This window comes from Hipposideros armiger, unplaced genomic scaffold (genome assembly GCF_001890085.2).
Source record: "Hipposideros armiger isolate ML-2016 unplaced genomic scaffold, ASM189008v1 scaffold_133, whole genome shotgun sequence".
NCBI lineage: Eukaryota > Metazoa > Chordata > Mammalia > Chiroptera > Hipposideridae > Hipposideros > Hipposideros armiger.
In genome coordinates, this window is record NW_017731483.1 from 876,579 (window position 1) to 897,046 (window position 20,468).

Here is a 20,468-nt window from a genome sequence, read left to right on the forward strand (position 1 = left end):
CCAGCAATCCCACTTCTGGGTGTATATACAAAGAAAAAGAAATCACTATCTCAAAGGGATATCTGTACCCTTTGTTCATTGCGTCATCATTCACAATAGCCAAGACATGCAAACAACCTTAAGTGTCTGTCAATGGGATGAATGGATAAAGAAAACTTGGTATATTCACAATTTGGTGTATACACAATTCAGTCATTGAAAAAAGAAGGAAATCCTACCATTTGTGGCAACATGGATGAAACTTGAGGACATTATGCAAGTGAAATGTTGTACAGAGAAAGATAAATACTGTATGACTTTCATTATATGTAGAGTCTAAAAAAGTTGAACTCACAGAAACAGAGTAGAATGGGGTTGCCAGAGGCTGGGGGTGGGGGTGGTAGGAAAGGCGAGACTAGAAGGGTGCAAACTTTCGGTTATAAGATGAATTCGTTCTGAGGATCTAACATACAGCAGTGACTATAAGTAACAATGCTGTTGTACTTGAAATTTGCTGAGTAATTGTTAAATGTTCTCACCACAAAAAAAAAGAAACCAAAAGGGTAGCTATCTGAGGTGATGGATGTGTTAACTAACTTTATTGTGGCAATCATTTCACAGTATATATGTATATCAAACTTAAAGAAATAAGCATGGCACATTTACTATTAGAGCTGAAATTCCACTTTAAGGAAAACCACTGGATTAGCCAGTGAGGGAAAATTACAGGAGAAAGTGAAATAGCAGACTTGCTTTGTCAGTATTGGAGAGAAATACGAGGTCATTAATATTTTAAAGAATAAACATATGTGTATCTGCATATATATCACTCATCCTGCCTCATGCTCTATCAGTGCATGCCTTTCCCTTCAGAAATTGTGTGCCTGCACGTGGCATCTAATCCAGTTTCCCAACCAGCTTTAGGAGATGCCAAATATTTAATGACACCCCACCTAGAAACAATAAATACATTTGAGTCAGTCTTAGACTCCTAGGGAAAGGGATGCTGAAAATTTGATGAAAGGGATTAATAAATTATAACCAGGTTATTAAGATGTGAATCACTAAAGACTCCTGACACTCTTCCTTTTTCTAATTAGAATGAGGAAGCAAATAAAACAGAATTACCTCCCTGTGCTCAGAATTTCACCCCCACCTTTCTGAGGTCATTTGGCTGGTCAAGTTCATGGATTTTCATTTAGACTTAAGATGGCTTTAACCGATCCACAATAAGGTTCTGACAGTTCAGAGGCAGTGCCTCAGCTCTCTCAACCAGAAGCTATGACTGTATTGGTGAGACGCCAATCACACAGCTGGGGAGAGGGAAGACCCAATTTGTGGGCCGTGGGGTATCTTCCCAATCAAAGTGCTCCTGCTGATGGATTTCAGGGCCTGCTTCAAGCTGTCATAGATCCAAGCTTCCTGGAAGGAACCTTAGACATGATCTCATCCCACCCTTTTTTTGTGTAAGTAGAAACTTATAAAAGTTTCAAACCTCTCTCAAAGCAAGTTGCCCGAAGTCACGCAAACTTTGATAGCAAAATTCACACAAGAACCTGGGTCTCCTGACATCTGGGCTGTGGTTGCTCTTTTTACATAATTTCTACACCAATTGTGGGGGCTCAAATCCAACAGCTCTGGAATTCTTTATCCAATCACTAGACCAACTTTTTATAACACAGGCATCAGAGGAGATGCTACAGGCATCAGGTATGGGGACAATCACAGCACCCCACTAAATACCTGATGTGGAGCTCTGGTGTCACACTCATTCAGTTTGGGTGCAGAAATAGACTCTCTTATTCACTTTGTATCCCAGAGCCAGGTGGAGGAGTCCTCATGGGTGGGAGTGGGGCAGGGGAATGGGGTGGGGCGGGAGGGGAGATTGTTTCAATGAATTAATCATGAAAGTTTATCTAATTTCAGAACTTCTCTCTCTCTCTCTCTCTCTCTCTCTCTCTCTCTCTCTCTCAGTGAAAAAATGACTCAGTGCCAAGAATAGTTGAAAATGCATTTTCCTCCAATATTTCATGGATTCTGCTTCAAGACAATCTTCAACAAACATTTCTTCAGGTTTGTTATATACTAGGTACTAGGTAAAGCGAAATAAAACACAGCTCCTGTCCTCAGGGGCTCACAGTCTATGGAGGGAGACAGAGGTCCAGATGGTCATAATCTGAGATGACGGTAGCCAGGAGAAAAGTATATTACAGGAGGAACAAGCAGACCAGAGGTAGGTGCAGAGGTCACAGCTGAGCTGAGTATTGAAGGACAAGTCAATTGAGGAAATAACAAAGAAAGGTGTTTAAACAGGAGGAACAACATGTGCAAAACCATGGAATGAGATGGCACGGGAAAGCATGGCCCAAGATGCAGGAAGATCGAAACTGGCAAATTTGAAGATGTTGTACAAATGAAATTTAAATTTGTTTGCTTCTCTGCTTGTTTGCTTTTCCAGAAGAGGTCATTGTTGAATAGGAGAGAAAGGGTTGGATTCGAAACAGGAATTGCTTACAAAAATAATGATTCCATTTATAGTTGCTGAGCTTATACTGTACATACATGCCAGGCTCAGTTACACAGTTATTGCGTGATGGAGACATTATTACATCCCCCTATTTACAGATGGGGAAATCGATGCTCAGTGAGTACTGGCCAGCACTAGCATGAGCGGGACTATTTTGCTTCTTGGTCCTACTTGTCGAGGCTCAAGGATGTGGCATAACGGAGCCCACCACCTTAGAGACACTGCAAGGCCATGGGAATTTCCTTCTGCCATAAAGAGCAGCAACCCCACCTGTTCCCTCAACTGCCCCCGTGGTGGTTTTTGTCAGAGCACACAGGAATATTCCAGAACCTTCCAAAGCATGAGGGAACACTGCCCTTCCCACTCTTCTGCTCAGGCACCTCAGGTAAACTGTCCTCAGAGGCCTGGACGTGTGCCCCTTAGGAGTGTGCATGGGTGTAGGTAGGTGTATTGCCCAACCACTCCCATTTTCCCAAGTATTTACTCCCACTGCTCCATCCACTCACGTCTTTCTCGTGTCCTTCCATTCTTTCAGAGCTGACCTCCCCTTAGATTAACAATTACTTGGTCTGCCTAAAGTCTAGCTCAGTGTCACCTCTTTTGAGGAAGCCCTTTCCCCATCACACCAAGAGTCACTCTCTCCTCTGGGCTTTCCCTGCCCTTGGGGGCTTCCCTGCCATTTGTCATAGCTCAGTTATTTCTGCAGCCCACCAAAGATTGGGACTCATGGAAGATAAGGACTCTTTTGAATTCATCTCAGTGTCCCCAGCACCAATTGAGCAAACAGTTGGCCTCCCGGGCATAAATGCGCTAAATCCCAGAGAACATTCAAACCCTGACTCTGCCACTCCCTGGGGCAGATACAGCCTGCATTAGAAGCTTGTGAAAAATAGGGCCCTGGCCCCACCCGGTCACCATACAGGTGGACATGAGGTAGGCAGGTGCGCCTGGCAGCCTCCTTGCTCTAATAAACTTCTGGAGGTTCATGGCCAACCCTCATCTCCAGCTCAGCATTGACCTGGAAGATGAAATGTGACCTAGTGACGGTGATCAGCCCCACAGCCCACGCAGTCCAGTTCTGTATGACTTCACTGCATCTTGTGGCTAAAGCACTTATCATTTCTAGTGAGTGGAAAGCACCCATTCCTATTTTCCTGCATATTTTTTTTCTGTTCTTATATTCCTTTGGCCCTTTTAATGATATTTTGTGTGAAAGTAGAGTAAAATGTGTGTATTCATATTTCCATCTTAGACCCCACCAAAGTTTTTAAGTAGGCAAATTTCTGACTGAGGAATGCTCAATACTATGACCCTTTAAATGCTAATTGGCTCATTCTGTCATCATTGGGTTTGAATCTCAGCTCCCCTAATGATTATCTGTGTGATGTTGAACCAATTACTTAGCCTCCCTGAGTCAGTTTTCCCATCTTTAAAATGGGAATAATGCCACCATTTTTTACAGGGTGGTTGTAAACTTGAGAAATAATTACAAATGGCTCATAATAGGCACTCAGAAAAACCACTGCCCTCCTGTGTTTATGAGAGGTTTAATCTTTTCTCTGCATATGGCTTTCCTTCTATACTTCCTTTCTAATCCTCCGGAGAAGTAAAAGATGGTCAAAACCCCACATATCCCAGAAATTAGGTGGGTGAACTAATGAAAAGTGTCTGTTGGGTTGGATATTGGACTTTTTTTTTTGAACCTTAGTAAGGTCAGTTTTACTGAAAAGAGTTGGACAACAAATTGCTATGAGTTGTGACATGAACTTGCCACAACTCACACTTTCCCTCTATCCTCTATACTAGTTACGATCACATTAAATCGTCAAGCTTAAATATCAGTCAGCAGTTACCAGGCAAAGATATCAGGAAGAGCTCATACCTCCCAAGTCCCAACCACCACCAGGCCAGAAATGATATTCACTTGAGAATGTTAATTGAATGCTCTAATTATAGTTGAAGCCTAATAGGCATTTTGCACTGGTGGTGTACACTGCCAGGAAAATATTTACTTGGCTAACTCAAGTCCACAACCAAGTCTATTTTTTTCCACAACAGAAATAATACTTTAATTTGCCACCACCAGGCACACCAGAGTGAAGCATCTTGGATATTTCAAACATAATCAACATGTCTCCTCTGCTTTTGCCTCTTTTATAAGTTACGTGCCTCCTTTCTCTGCAGGACCTATATTATACCTAAGTCTTTTGTGGGTTCTGTTGTGTTCCTGACTAAGTTTTAATGAGATCAGCTATTTATTGAAGTTTCATTTGGGTGGGGCTTGCGGGATAAATGAGCTGTGGGGGTCTGGAACTATGGATCAGGTTTCTTGTCTCAAACCCCCCTTTCATCAAATCCGTTATTTTCTTTGCAGTTGGATGCTTATTTCCTTTCAGATCTTTGGCACATGCTGTTCACAGCAAAGCCTTTTAAATCACAGGCTCTCTGGCTAATGCAAGTGTTGCTTCCTCAGCCTCTTTCCCTTCATCCCACTCCGGCAGTTGCCCTGGAACTGGAGTCGGCCTCAAACAATGGAAATGGTGGACACCGTGTGATTTTGCCTTGAGCACCAACTTCCCCATTGTTCTCAGGGATGCATTGGTCCTCCACAGGGACATTTCTATCCATCTGGTGACCCACCTAGCTTAGGGACACATCATTCTAATAAGAATGAGAATCCTTACAGTTAGGGAAATTTCTTTTTTGCTCAAGCCCTGAGGCAGTCTCCATTCCTCTCTCATTTCCCTCCACATTTCACAGTATTTGGTAACTATGTATGCTTCATAGTTTGTGGTTGGGGTTGTGGCCTTTTCCTTGTTTTATTGAAGATAAAGGGCTTTTATTTCATTTTTTGTTATTGTTGTTGTTTTAAATGGGTTTCTAGGGAGGGACAAGTGCTAAAAATGCCTTTGTGCTGCCATCTTTGACCAGAGGTCCCAAACGCCTTTTTAACCTCTTCATTTATTTCTTATCCTTCTGTAGTGTGTGTACTTCTGCAAATTGCTTCAAGGCATGCTATGAAATAAGGTAAGGGTATACGCATACAAATTTTAAAATGCCACATTCTTCCATTTGCCCCTCTCTAAACTTTGGTGTCTGTTTATCTCTTTGGAAACTTTCTTTTCTGTCATTTCTCTCATCTCATCTGGAAACTCGCCTATTCATACAAAGAGCTCAAAGAGATATTCTTTGGGGTCACTCCTCTTCTCTTCTAGCCAGAAAAGCAAACTCCACTTGTGGGAGATGTAATTAGTTCCCTTCCTTTACGGCCAAGCCGTATCTCTAAACAAACCACCGGAATGATGTGGTTCCCCTCGAAACTCTCTCATCCACTGCCATAGAAAGTGCCTCTTTCTAGACTTGATTGCAAGGGCTTTTGGGAGAACTGCTTGTAGGCACCCCACCCCGTGCCCCTTCTCTGCAGACCTGCTGTATATTATGAGTCCCTAGTCAGCTGAAGAGCCCTCTCATTCCTTCCGCCCACACCTCAATGGGGCCGTTGAGCAGGATAAGCATGGCGGAAGCTGCATCCTGCTCACCAGAGTTCCCACCTGCTTCCTGCACCTGTTTTCTTGAGTTCCTGATCCAAGAGGAAAGAGAAGATGATTCAACCTTGCATGTATGTTTATCCTGCTGGTGGAATGTCATTAAATATGGAAAATCATGCAAATAAAGTTCCAAAGAAATGGATTGCTGGATTGACAATCCCTCTGGATTCATTGTTCACAGTGGGGAAATCTGGTTCTTCAAAAGAGATGCTTTCAGGACCCAGAAGAATAGGAGGGAGAATAAAATCATGACCTCTCACTGGTGTGAGCAGAACAGCAGGTGTGAGAGCCCAGATCTAAGGGCAATAACTTCTAGTAAGGGTGCCATTTACTAAGAACCTCTTATTCACATCTACCATGAGAAGCACTTTTTATACCTTATCTCATCCTGTCCTCCCCATAATCCTGCAAGCTATTACCTCCATTTTATGCATAAAGGTATTGAGGATTCGGGTAGAGAGTGGAAGGGACCACAGAAAATATTTTAAAGAGTGATTACGTTGTTGATGATTTACTTATTAAAGCAAAAATGTATTAAGGTTTGGCTTTGAATAAATCTTCCAAGAAGCTTCAAGTTGAGAGGTGAGGGCTAACCTTGAACTTAGGTCTTGAAGCAATTTGCAGTTCGAGACCAGTCTTTTCTAAGGCACTGTTAACTATATGAATAAAGCCTGTGTCTCTCCCAGGCCAACATACCCTCTTTCCAAGGGCCACTGTTGACATGAGAGGGTCAGTGACACAAGCTGAAATATCCAGATGCATCATGGCAGTTCTATTTTTGTGACTGCAATTGCAAAGGTGACTAAATAGTACTTCCCAACTATATCAAAGATCACAGGACTTTTGAATTAGAAAGAATCTTAGTGATTCTAGCCCCTGCATTTCAAAGAGACGACAACTGAGGACTAAGCAGGTAGGTGCTTTACTCAGTTTACTTTTTGAACTATGTAAGGACAAAAAGTCAATGTTAGAACAAAATAAATTTCCCCCCTGATGTTTACATAATCTTCTGGTACTGAAAAACAGTACAATCTTGCAGCCCAAGACAGATACCTGCAGTCCGAAGAGAGTGAGAAAATCGAGGCTGAGTGGCGAAGGCATGGAGGAGAGAACACTGATGCAGAAAAGTGCCAGGGAAAAGCAGACATGCTCCACATTTCGAGGGTGCAAGGAAGGCCATGTTTAATTATTTTGTTAATTAAATTAGAACTGTTTCATGGTTCCATCCACCATAGTGGAAGGTCCAGTCTCTTACACTCCTAGGTCCCTCCACTCCCCGCCCTCCTCTAAACTTTGGAAACTTAAAGCGTATGAAATCTCCAATATGGTTTACACATTTTGATACTGTTGTTAGGTAGGGAAGGGTCCCTGTAGCTGTCTTGCATGGACACTGGCACTAACCCCCCACCATCTATGCAGCATCCTCTACCATCTATTCAGTGCCCCCTACATCCATCCATTGTTCCCCACCATCTGTCCAGGGCTGCTACCAATTCCTTCAGAAAAGTCTTGCGTGCCCAGTGCCCAGCAGGCCAAAATGGGCCTTTGAAGAAAGGTCATGACTTTTAGTATACAGTCCTTTCACGTACCCTCCAACATCCCATAGCCTGCGAGGAGCAAAGTCAGAGCTGGTTAAGACATCCACCCACCGTGAAATCTGCAACCACCTTCCCAGGGATCACCAGGGGTCAAACTACTTACCTCTTCAACTCCACTAGACTTGGGGACATTTCACTCTTCTCCCACAGGTATGTTTGTGAGTTCATCACAGAAGGCCCAAACCTCAGAAAAATAAAGCCCAGCTAAGGTGAAATCGTTCATTTAGTTATTCGGGTTTTTTTTAAATAAGCATTTATGGGGTACCAAGTATCTGGCAGGCATCATTCATATGCTATTCAATCCTCAAACAATGCTTTGCAGTGGATATAGATTCTAAGCTTCAGCAGTTTATCCAAGGTCACTTAGCGAGAGCTGAGATTCAGATTCAGATAGGAATCCCCAATATTTAGGGTCTAAAGTAGCACATTCTGGCTTCCCTGTTGCTAAATTTTGTGAACCACAGAATCAAGTTTAAAAGGCAGGCTTCATCTAGACCAATTCCCCTGCTACTATTTTGGTCCTCTTTGATAGAGCAGAGACATAGGAGCTATTATCACTGGAGGGTCTTCTACAGCACAGATTGAAATCTGCCTTCAGTTTCTCCTAGATATCCTGGCTCTGGCCTCCAGATCACACACAACCAACCCAATCCCTCTCTCAAAGCTTTTCAGAGTTTGAACGAAAGCTCCCCTGTATTCTTTCTGTCTCTTTTTTGCAGCCTAGTCATCTCCGGGTTCTTCTACCCTTTCACCTTTGGCTGATTTCAACTACCCTGCCTTTTATTTCTGGTATGAAGTTAGGCTACTGAAGGGGTTTGGAAAGAAGTATCAACTATTATTGTGACATTATTGGGCCATTATGTGGAGTAAATCCTCACCCTGCCCTTGGTAGACTCTGCCAGGTGCCAGAAATATTTGAACATGATTTGTAGATGATTTGGAAACATCCTTGAAAAACCTACCTAGTGGGTAACAAGATGTTTACCTGTAATTACCTCAGAGCAAAGGTTAAGCACTTGGGAATACTGAAGACATTTTAAAAGATTATTTTCAAAATTTGTAAGTGGAGAAAAATATGAGAACATCTGTTCTTTAAAATCACTGTAAAATATTCATGTGCAAATAACTTAAAAATACTGTGTAGTGAATCTCTTTGGAGGTATTTGGGTATGTGAGTTCAGAAAATCTCAGCTTGGAAGACAGAATTTTTCCCCAAAAAGTTCCTTCCTAAATCTTTTTATCTTACAATGTTCTTTATAATACGACACCTTTCCTCAGGGATTATTGCCATGATATTTAAATAGGGGTTTTTTGTAATAAAGGTTTTTAAAAATAGATCTTTCTTGGCAAGGGAGAGAAGTTCTTTTGGAACTGTTCTAGTGTCTGAGATAAACATTATGTAAAGGGATGTTTATACCGTGAACCCAGAGATTCACCTGAGGCACAATCATGCCCTCTGTAGAGTGATTTCACAGTTATGAATTTCATTCTAGGATGGAATACAGGAAGGCCCTGGTTCTCAGACATTTTGCATCCTTCCTAATGTCTGTGTTACTGTTTATTAAGGACTCTGATCATCCTGACTGATAATCTTGGTGACTTTTTTGGTGAGGTCAGGATAGAATTCTCTTGGGCACTTAATTCAGGATCTCCAGCCCTGGTTGGAGGTGTTTGGACTGGATTGTGCTGAAAGATGAACTGCAGACCTGACCCAGTTTGTAAAATATTGTAATGCCCAAATAAGATTGCCATATTTAGAAAAAATATGATGCCCCATTAAATTTGAATTTCAGATGAACAACAATTTTTTAGGAAGTATGTCCCAAACAGTGTATTGCATCTGGCATCCTTATGCCCAAACTCAGTGTCACTGGCCTATGTTAATTTTCACTAATGAACTTTAGAAATATCTTCATTGTGTGATAGAATAAAAACTGCATCTATTTTTTAAGTCTTATTAAAGACATAACAAATCCTTTCTTAACAAAAGAAATATGTGCCAATTGAGACATATGGCTAGTCTCACCCAATGTATGTGCCTTGCACAGAATTGGAATCTGGGCCTCCACTCATTTCTTAAGAGCTGATAATTAGAGGAAACTACAAATGAGCTCAAAACAAAGAAAGATGAAAGTGGAAAGAAATGAGCTCAGCACCTGAAGAATCGCAAAAAGGTCAACAATCTTGTGTCTTACCGTTGTTTTCCCTTGCATGTAGCACTGGGTCAAATACACAATAAATATTACAATAATGGATAGATGAATAAAAGAGTGACCACGTTATGCTCAAAGAAAGCAGCTTTCTCAAGCCACCATTACAAGATATCGAGGGGTCTTTCAGGTCTCAATGTTGTGTTGGACTCTAAAATGTGAGACTAGGCTTTAAAATGTGTGGCTGTATGAGGGATGGGAGGGGATGGGATGGGAGAAATAGAACTTGAACAGCTAAAATGAATAATAATAAAAATGGCAAACGCCAACATTTTATTTATGCTCAGAAGGCATCTTAAAGTCACTATGTCTCTTATGTCTCTGAAACATAAAAATTTTGAAATAGACTGTTACAAGTAGTTTTGAGAGGTCTATTAAAGTACTGTCCAGAAAGATGGCTCCAAATAATTGGGTGTTAAGGTGAATATTATTTAGATGGCTAAGTGGAGGTTCATTGAATGTTCTTGTGCAAAGCCTGTGAAACCAAAGATGTTTTAAGTTTTAATCACTTCATGTGAGTGCACATCAAACTAATTCTCTCTCCTACTACCCTTTGACCCTTGAATTTGTGATCACTTGGAGAACTAGATTTATGTCTGATCAATTTCATAAGATAAAACACTGCCCCCAAAAAATGCAAGTAACTAACACATATTTTTTTTCTGTGTAAGGGGAATTATTTCCATATAAAATAAACATAATCCATATTTACCATGATTCAGATATATAAAGGTTTATTTTATCATGTAAATGTACGTGCTCATAGGTTTTTATTGTTTGGTTTATTTCAACTCACTTTGCAGCTTCATCAAAAAAAAAAAAATTCAGTGTGGATATTTTATTTCCCAAAGTTGACTGAAGCAAATATGGACAGTGAATGATCTCCAACTCTATGTATTAAGGATGTATCTTCTGTGCTGTGCTGGGCAGACCACAGCTATCTATTACAAAAAATCATTTAAAGAAGCAAACAAGCTTTTGTAATCTGTTCTTCAACAATAAGCTCTTCTGCAACACACATATAGTCTCCTTAATAAAATAAGCCTCTGTTTTTATTTGATTTGAAATTGTATTTGAAAATGAAAAATCCAAATTTTTTACTTATAGGACTATGTCAAACAGATCTATCTAATCAATGTAAAGAATTGAATTGCATTGTATTTGTTTGTAAATGTATTACTTATCCATCCTAGTCAAAAAATTGACATGAGGTGATATAACCTAAAACACATGTGTAAATATTATTTAAAACTCTAAGAGGGGACAACCTTTTAGATAGATATTTGAAGTCAACTGATATGTTCTCCTGAGGGCTTTTGTTTGTTTGTTTGTTTGTTTTTAATGTTTTAAGAAGCATATAGTTTCTTCAACCATTCCACACACTTTTCTTACCCATTCTATACCCTTATAATTACTATAGCTTTATCTGGCAGTGTAAGCCTTCCAATTTCATTCTTCAAGCTTGCCTTTGGTATTCTTGGCCCTCTGTGTCTCCCTATAAATTTTGGAAGCAACTTGGTAATTTTCATACACACACGTGCACACAAACCACCTGACATTTTGATTAGGCTTATCATAATCTATAAACTGATTGGGGGAGAAGTGGTACTATTGAGTATTCTAATCCATGACTGCTGCGTAGGTTTCCACTTGCTTAGTTCCTCTCATGAAGCAGCAAATGCTTTGAGAGAAAAGGTGCTGCCGAATGGCAGGCTCATCTCAATGAGTTTTCTTCTTTCAAGGATCTTGACCCATCAGCTCCTGGCTGCTTGGTAGTTCATCGACACCTTCAAATAGGTATTTCCCCCTAGTTTTTCAGGTCAAGTAGATTGATCTGACACAAGCTAGTCCACCCAAGTGGAGGTGGGTATCAGATGGAAAGTAGAGGTGGGGTAAGGCAAGAGTCTGGTATCCAACCAAGCTGAGTTCAAATCCCAGTTTTGCTCTATTTATGACTTACTCTACTTGTGATCTTGACAAGCCTCGGTTTCCTTCAAAAAACATCACATTAAAGACATCAAGGTGGGTGGTGATGGAGTATATGAGTAAACGGCTATTCTTCTGGAAGAAGGATGCATGGAAGAGAAGACTAAAAATGCACAGGGGGGTCCATATAATATCGACAGTTACTCTGCCTGTTCACCATGCACCAGCACTGTGCTATGAGACACTATTATCCTCATGTCACTGATGAATAAACTAAGGACTAAAGTGTAACTTGTCCCAGGTCGCACAGCTAGTACCAACAAGGGATGGAGCTCAGATTTCAACTCAGGCAGCCTGATTCAGAGCATCTGCTCCTATTCAGAGACTTCAGCAGTGGACCACGGAGTCTAAACCTTATTCTACATTTGCTGGAAAGCTTTCAGATATCTCTAAGGCTGAAACGATTTATTATTTAGGAAGACCACTCTGGTTGTGCTTGAAGGATGAATAAATCTCTCAACATAATTTTTATATTTAATTTCTACGTTATTGTCCTGTATTGTCTAAACAAAGTAAAACCAACCAACAATAAAGTTGCTGCAATATATTGAGTCATGTATCTAAGGAGACCGACCACCATCCAACTTACTGCAAATATTATCCATTTTCTTGGTTTTATATTAAATGTAATTATTGATATATAATTCCATTTATATATTTATTCCTACCAAACTAAACTACTTCTTGAGAAATGAATATGTGTGGTGTATTATGTCTTCTGTATTTATTTGTCTTCCTTTCTGACCTATTTCTACATGTTTGAGATTGCTATTCTTATTAGTTATATTGTTTTTGTGTTTGGTATTATTACTTTTTAATTGCTAAAAAAAATCTCTCAATAGCATAATCTTATCAATGTTTCTGTGCATGTCTTCTGCTGGCATGGGGGATTTTAGATGCTATAGATATTTTTATAATAAATTATTTTAATTTCTCCAAGTTGTGAAAATAGTGTGCATTTTTAAACTTATTTTTATGTGAAATAATCTTTTTTTGTGTGATTAATTCTTCATCTATTGTTAGCTTCTTCTTTCTCCTTGTTGTCATCTTATCCCATTTGTTCTTTTCATTAAAACCTCATCGTTGTCTGCCGTTTGGCAGAGGCATTTTAGCTTTGCATATTCTAAGTAGGTGATATTATCTAGTATTATTTCTTACATTCTTAAATACTGCATAAATTTATCACCTCTAAGCAACCAGGCCAATATCATTGTCTTATTTTTTAGACTCCTATTGTCTTAGTTTCTTAGTCAGTTCAGGCTGCTATAACAAATTATCATAGACTGGGTGGCTTAAACAACAAACATTATTGCTCACAGTGCTGGAGGCTTGGAAGTCCAAGATCAAGGGGCCAGCAGATCTGGTGTCTGGTGAGAGGCAGCTTCCTGGTTTGCAGATGGCATCGGTCTTGTATTCTCACACAGTGGAGTGCAGAGAGAGGAAGCAGTCTCTGTCCCATCTCTTCTTATAAGGGCACTAATCCCATTCATGAGGGAGGAATCTCTCAAATTACCTCCCAATACAATCACATTGGGAGTTAGGATATCAACATATGAAAGGGTGGGGGAATAGCACAAACAAACATTCAGTCCTTAACACTTAGGCTCGATGTTGAAATCCTCCCTTGATTTACAATGATGATTTCACTGCATGCTATTTAATTTGCTAGCTTCTCGGGATGTTTACCAGGCCTGTAAATGTAATGGATTAGTTGTCTTGGGCCTATTATTAAAGTGATTTTTTTTAATCAGTTGATTATGAGGATTCTCAACATGATTTCATGCATCCTACAATGATAACAATAATCATAATAACCATAATAGCAATAATAATAAATTTGAGTGTTTATTATGCTCCTGGCCCCATGCTAAATGCTCTGCATACATCATCTCATTTAATCCTCCCCAAACAAGTATCACTAAACCCATTTATCATATGACAACACTAATCCAGACACTAAGTGCCAGGGTGTGATTTAAACCCAGGCCTTTCTGACTCCAAAGTCTGTGTGTGCTCTGCTATATTTAACATTAGCACCATGTGACACAATTGCTTTTCAATAACACTGACAGTTTGGTTGAGCTCAGCCTCTCTGGTCTTTGACTTCATTCCTGATATTCTGTTTACTTGCCTTTGCCATATAAAACCTTCTAACATTTCTTTGGAGCATATAAAATAAATAGCCTAGTGGGAATTTTATGGCAAGCATTGAAATAAACATTCCGAGTTTCAGGTCACCGCCATCATGTGAACTATATTTTCAAATCCACACAAATGTATTGACTGCCTCGAGTTTTAAAATCATTTAAAAGTGTTTCGGTATCCGTACTTGGCTCTCTTTTAAATGTTTCCCCGTGCTGCTTGGCATGTAAGTACCCAGAGATGTAGTTCACTAGAAGAGAGTCACTTGTCATTGTTTTATGGAAACTTGTAAGAACATGAAGCAAAAGAGAACATGACAAGAACCTCCAGTGGCATCTGTGCCACAGTCCCCAGACTTAAAGCGCACGCACAAGCCTGGATAAAACAGCAGTTCCTAAAGGGCTGCGTGGAAAGGGCCGCCCTGCCTGCCTGGGCCGAGTCTCTCAGGCAGAAGTCACTACATGTCTGCGTCCACATCTTAGCTGCCCCTTTGGTCCTCTGCAGGCTGCAGCTGGTCAGAGCCTGGGCTCTCGAACAGAAAAGCCTATTTATTCTAGCCCATCTTCATCAACACTGAGGCATCTCCTGGCTGAGTATTGGGCTCTTATCATTGTTAGAGTCCATCCTCTTGTTCTAAATCAATCATCCCATCCTATTAACATGATTGTGAATTTCTGTAATCCAATATTTCCACCATATTTCCACTCCCGTTTTTGTTTTATCTTCAAAGCTGTAAAACACATTTTTGACATCTTCACATAGATTTTACTTCCACTATGTCATAGGTCCAAAGATGGAGTTTAGAAGCATAGAAAAATTATCTTACTGGGTTAGCCTGAGTAATGAACAGGCTATGGATTCATGTGTGGCAGAAAAAATAAAAAATATAAATAAACCTTAGCAAGAGTGTGTTGTTTTCCTGTGCCAAAGTCTCTCAGGTGTATCTCTTTTGGGACCTCTAAGGTGGATCTTCTGTACATGACACTATCCATTAGCACCACAGTTTTGCCCATGTTTTAATACCTCGCTTATTCTCCTGGCACTTAGCAGAGCTAGAAGCAGCCTTTGTATTTTTTCCCTTCATTTTTGCAAATCTAAGATTCAGTAGCGTTTTATCCTCCACTACACATTCTTCTAAGTCTCTGTCATTCCTTTGTTTTCAGCTTTGTTTCAGAGCTTCTGCTTCCATCTGTGTTCCAAAGCCTTTTATAATGTGTCTTCATCAGAGAGACCCCAGGGCAGTTATATTGATTTCTTTAGATATTATAAGAGGAGTTCAAGCAAAAAGGATCACTATCCACCATTGACCTTTAGCCTCTGTTCTCTCTCTCTCTCTCTCTCTCTCTCTCTCTCTCTCTCTCTCTCTCTCTCTCTCTCCCCCCGCACCCCTCCCCCCATCCCAGCTTAGACCACTATTACCACCATCACTCCTGTACTCCTGGCTTTCCAGCTGAAGGGTAAAGTCATTTCTCTTTCCCCTTAATTTAAGGGGATCTTAATTTAAGACAGATATTAGCCTTCTCTCAACTACTTTAATTTACCAAGCTCCTTCTTGCCTCAGGGCCTTTGCATGTGCTGCCTGCCCCTCTGTCTGGAATTGCAGCCTGACTCTTCGTCTGGCTTCTTTTTTCATTCTTCACTCAGGTCTCCACTTTCAGGTCACTTCCTCAGAAGGGATTTTCTGACCTGAACTTTCCCCCTCCTCCACTCTCAATTACATCTTCTATGTTACTCTCAATGATATCATCCTGGTCTTCTCCTTCATACTATCACATTGCCAATTATTTGCACATATGTGTTTGTTTATTTCATACCCTGCTCTCCCACTTCACCTCTAAGCCCCATGCAGGCAAAAGCAGTTTGCTATTGCAACCACACACCCAGCCCAAGGTACGAAAAAGCCCTCCATCAATATTTAACTGAATGAGTGAACGATCAAGTGCTGAATGTTTTAAGAACGTTTTCCAAGGAGACAGAATAAAACAAATTTGAAGTGCAGTACCTGAAGAGTTTAGCAAACTCTCTCTCTCTCTCTTAATTTTAAGATACCTGGGTTGTCACAAGGAAGAAACTAGTTCTTGGGTGACCAACCATCCCAATTTGCTCAGGGCCGTCTTGGCTCGGCTTTAACACTGAGTCTCGCTTTCTAGGAAACCCGTTGGTCCCTGCCAAACCTGGATAGTTGGTAGACCTAACTAGCACCATCTTGGCTTAATCCCACTTGGGAAAGAGAATAACACATTTTTCAGACCTCTGAATGTTTTCTTTCAGCACCAAGATTAAGTTTTGTGAACTTTCTAGCTGTGCAAAAATCTTCTCATTCTCTGAAATGCAGAGGTGTATTTTGGCCGGAAACCCAGCCTGGGCTGGTCTCTTATTTTGCTTCGTGTATTAAACTCAGGGTCCATAAATTTTGCTTTTTCCTGGACTGGCTGTTGCTAAATATGGTCCTGTTTTTGTTATAGTGAGCTGTACAGGATAACATTTTTCTTCTTCCATATGTTGTTAACATCTTTTCTTTTGCACATGGACTGCAAAAATTTGGGGCCACTAATTACCAGGGTGCACCTTTATTTGGGTTTCTTTTTGCAGGCGTTCTTGAGCTGTTTCTATGATAGTTCTCTGGGAACAGTATTGTTGTAAGAATTTTTTTTTTCTTCCTCTTTTCCTCCAATTTTCTTTTTCACTTCCTTCAGATTTACATATATATTATACTTTGGGGACCATTCCAATCCTCAAGGCCCTCTCTTGTTTTAAAGCCCAATTTATGGAATTTCTTGGCTTTAGCTATTTTTACCCTCTCATCTGTGAGCTTATTTTCTATTTCTTCCCATTGGCTGGTAATGATTTCCAGTTTTCTGGTCATTGTTTCTAATGTCCTTTTTATAATTCCTGAAGCTTGTGATTATAAAATACGGTTGTTTCAAAGTCTTCCTGTTTCTAAATTTCTGAGAAACGCTTTGTGAACCATCTCTTTTCTCTTTCCTTCTTGTCTGCTTCCACTTTATTCCATCTTATAATAGTAATTACTAATAATACCATTCAAAGGTATCTTCTTTCATTTAGGTACCTTTTTTATTCTTTCTTGAATTAATTTATTAACTAGTCTATTTTCTTTCTTTAGGGGTTTGTCTGCTTTGTAACTCAGCAGCCCTTATGACTCCTTCTATACTTTGAGTTTTAATAGAGTTCTATTTTTATAGGAGAAAAATACCCACAAATCTGAATGTGAATGCTTGTAATTCATTCTAACCATATCTTTCCTTTTTGCTATTAAGAGTTGGTTGTTGAGACAGAGTCCATGGCAACACCATCCAGCAGGTGCTATGTTCTCTGGATTTTAGACATTGGGGTTCAGAACCATCTTTATTCTTGTAACTCCAGACCAAGAATGTGATATAATACAGAATCTATCCAGTACTTGGGAGAAAGAAAATTCTATAGGTAGTTATCTGAAAATCGATAAGAGCTATGTGTGATAAGCTGCAAAAGAAAAGCACTTGGCTACTAGAAAGACTGTTTCCAGCTCATGAATAATCAAATTGATAGGAAAATCTTAATAACCAAAATAACCTCCAGGCACAATAGACTCAGAGGTTTGGTGAGACCTCATGATTCCTCCTTAAAACATGCCAAATGCTATTTTCATGGACTTCAGGAAACAGATACATACTCAGAAAACCTTCAATAATGGGAGTTTATTGGAAGGATGTAATGGCAGATCTCAGCCAATACTTGCTAATGTCTCTCTCTCTCTCTCTCTCTCTCTCTCTCTCTCTCTCTCTCTCTCTCTCTCTCTCTCTCTCTCTTTCCCTCACTCTCCCTCTTCCCCAGTTTCTGCTTTCTCTTGGTCTCCTGTTCAATTGCTCTAAGCAGATACAATCTTATAGGGCCAGATGATTGGCATCCAGTAGGAATTTCTCTGTTAGGGAGCCTTTAGCTCCAGCTGGTCCAATCAAAACAGGAGAATATGTTCAGCTCAAAGCATAAAGTTTTATTTTATAAGCTGTAAAAAATTGTTAAGAGGCTACTTTTCTCAGAAGGGAACTGCATAACTAGCACCTTCGAGGTTGTGTAAGGAAAAAAATAAGAGTATAAACAGGAAATAAAATAAACTAGACATTCTGACTGAGTTGGAAAGGAGGTACAAGAGGGTTTACGAATTTTTCCTGTGACATTTACTGCTGTCTTTGCCTCCCTGCCTTTTGTTTTGATGCACGAGGTTGAATGAAAAAGTCAATATTTGACCATTTTTCCCTTACAAAAATGGTTATTTCATTAGCTTTGATTTAATATCTATTACTTGAAATACCATTGCTTCCTCTCCCATCATTTTATATCCAAATCCTACCTATCCTTTAAGGTCCAGTCCAAATGCCAATCCATGGTGAACTTCCCTCGAGTCTCCCAGCTAAAGGGAACCATGTTCCCCTTGCAAGCCTCTGCATATTAATTTATCATGACTCTAATCACTGTTCACATTGTATTAGAGGTATTCTCCTACATGGCTGACCTCACCTTCTAACCGTGAGCCTGTTTTGGAGCCACCTCTTCCCTTCCCCAACTTCTCCTAGCATCACGTCTAGCACAGAGCAGGCAGTGTAATGATTCATGGGTTACCTTACTTGGAAGAAGGGGATTGAGGTTTCACATGCAATTAAGATTGCTAATCAGTTGGCATTGAGATAAGGAGATTATCCCCCTGGACCCAATCGAATCACATGAGTCCTTCAAAGTGGAAGGAGAGACAGAAGAGCAGGTCAGGGTGATGGAATGTGAGAAGGACTCAACCTACAACTGCTGGCTTTGAAAATGGAACCAAGAAATACAAGTGGCCTCTAGAAACTGGAAAAGGCAAGGACCCAGATTCTCCCCCATGAGAGTCCAGAAAGAGTACAGACCTGCTAACACCTTAGTTAATTACTTAGCCCAGTGAGACCTGTGTCTGCGTTCCGATCTACAGAACCATAAGTAATCAATTTGTGTTGTTTTAAGCCACTCAGTTTGTGATAATTTGTACAGTAGCATAGAAAGCACATATGTAGCTCAATAAATATTTAATGAACCATTGTAGTGATTTTAATCATGTTTTTATTTTTAAACTAGAATTAAATCAACTCAAACTTCTCATATTTAGCAGATTTTGCTTCATCTATGGAGATAAGTTAGGAATATAAATCTTTCTTTTCATTAAAACACTCTTTAGAAAATGTAATTCTTACCTTTCTATTAAATTTATATACATATGATGTTTTATCATCTAGTTTGTTTGCTTTTCAATTTTAGCTATGGAGGGTTGGATTTGTTTGTAAAATTTTTTTAGGAAAGTTAAACCAAACCAAAACATCAACAACAAAATGAAACAACTTATGTGTTATCTAAACTCTATAAAGTAGACTAGGCAATTCAGAATAAATTGAAAAGCTTGAAGTGGAGTGTTCTATGAATAACTTGTTATGGTAGCTCTGAATTTTAATCTGATAATTTATTACAGAATTTATAATATTGATAGCAATTTATTATTTGTGGCAAATTTTCTGTAGCTCATTTAATTTTCCTCTTTCTCCTAACAAAGCTACAGTTTGAAAATAAGCAAAAACTTTAAAATTAAATCAATTCAAGAAAAACCAACCTCTACTTCTTTCTTATAACTTTTTGTGATTATAAAAATAGTGTATGTTTACTTTATAGAAATTTTAAATGGCAGAAAAATATTTAAAAATAAATAAATTTCAACTCTGATCTCTCATCATTCAGAAATAACTCCTGTAACACTGAGTTGTATTATTCTCTTTCAGTCTTTTTGCCAAGTGTGTGCGTGTGATTGTATAAAATGTTAATAAATTTTTTATTATACTATTTTGTATCATATTATTTTATCACTCAATATTTTTTGGTGAGCATTTTCCTATTTCATTAAATACTTTTGAACCAATCATATAATTAAATAACATAATCTACATGGGCTAATTAGGTTCTACCTTGCAAGCAGTTTGAACTCCTGAGGGAAGCCTCATTTCTTAGTGGAAAGATGAGTCCAATTTTTCTGCTTCTGGTTCTGAGATCAAGTTTGTGGAGCATCCTGGGGGTCAGCTGACAACAGAAAGACACCTCTTGAGATCCAAAGCTTTGCTCCGTGGCCACTCCATGTCACACAGACTCGTCCATCTCCTAAAAGTCCATGCACATTGTGTTCCAATGTGCTACTTATTTTTAGGAGATGTTTTCCTCTTGTTTCTGCAGCTGTTTTTAATCACAAGCTTTGAGTACTACATCCCAAAGAAATCCTGGCAGAGACAAAGGTGTAAAAAGAAAGGGACAAGGCACTTGTCAGAGCCATCTTGGACGACTTACTAACGGAAAGGTAACTTCTCCACATAGAACTTTACAGCTACTACTGTGCTGTGACAGAAAAGCAGAGAATGTAAGGCCAGACAAATTTGGTTTGAGTCCCTACACTGCCACTTAATTGCCAGCT

At 39.5% G+C, this 20,468-nt stretch overlaps 1 long non-coding RNA gene across 1 annotated transcript in view; it reads right to left on the minus strand.

Annotated features, from left to right (window-relative positions):
* The window catches only part of LOC109386385 (uncharacterized), a 27,498-nt gene extending 7,367 nt beyond the window's left edge, over window positions 1-20,131 (minus strand). The window contains exons 1-2 of the long non-coding RNA XR_002124784.1: window positions 19,972-20,131; window positions 7,756-7,836 (exon numbers count right to left, since the gene is read on the minus strand). This is a non-coding gene — a long non-coding RNA (uncharacterized LOC109386385). The remainder of the gene's footprint in view (window positions 1-7,755; window positions 7,837-19,971) is intronic.
* Between the last annotated feature and the right edge of the window lie 337 nt (window positions 20,132-20,468).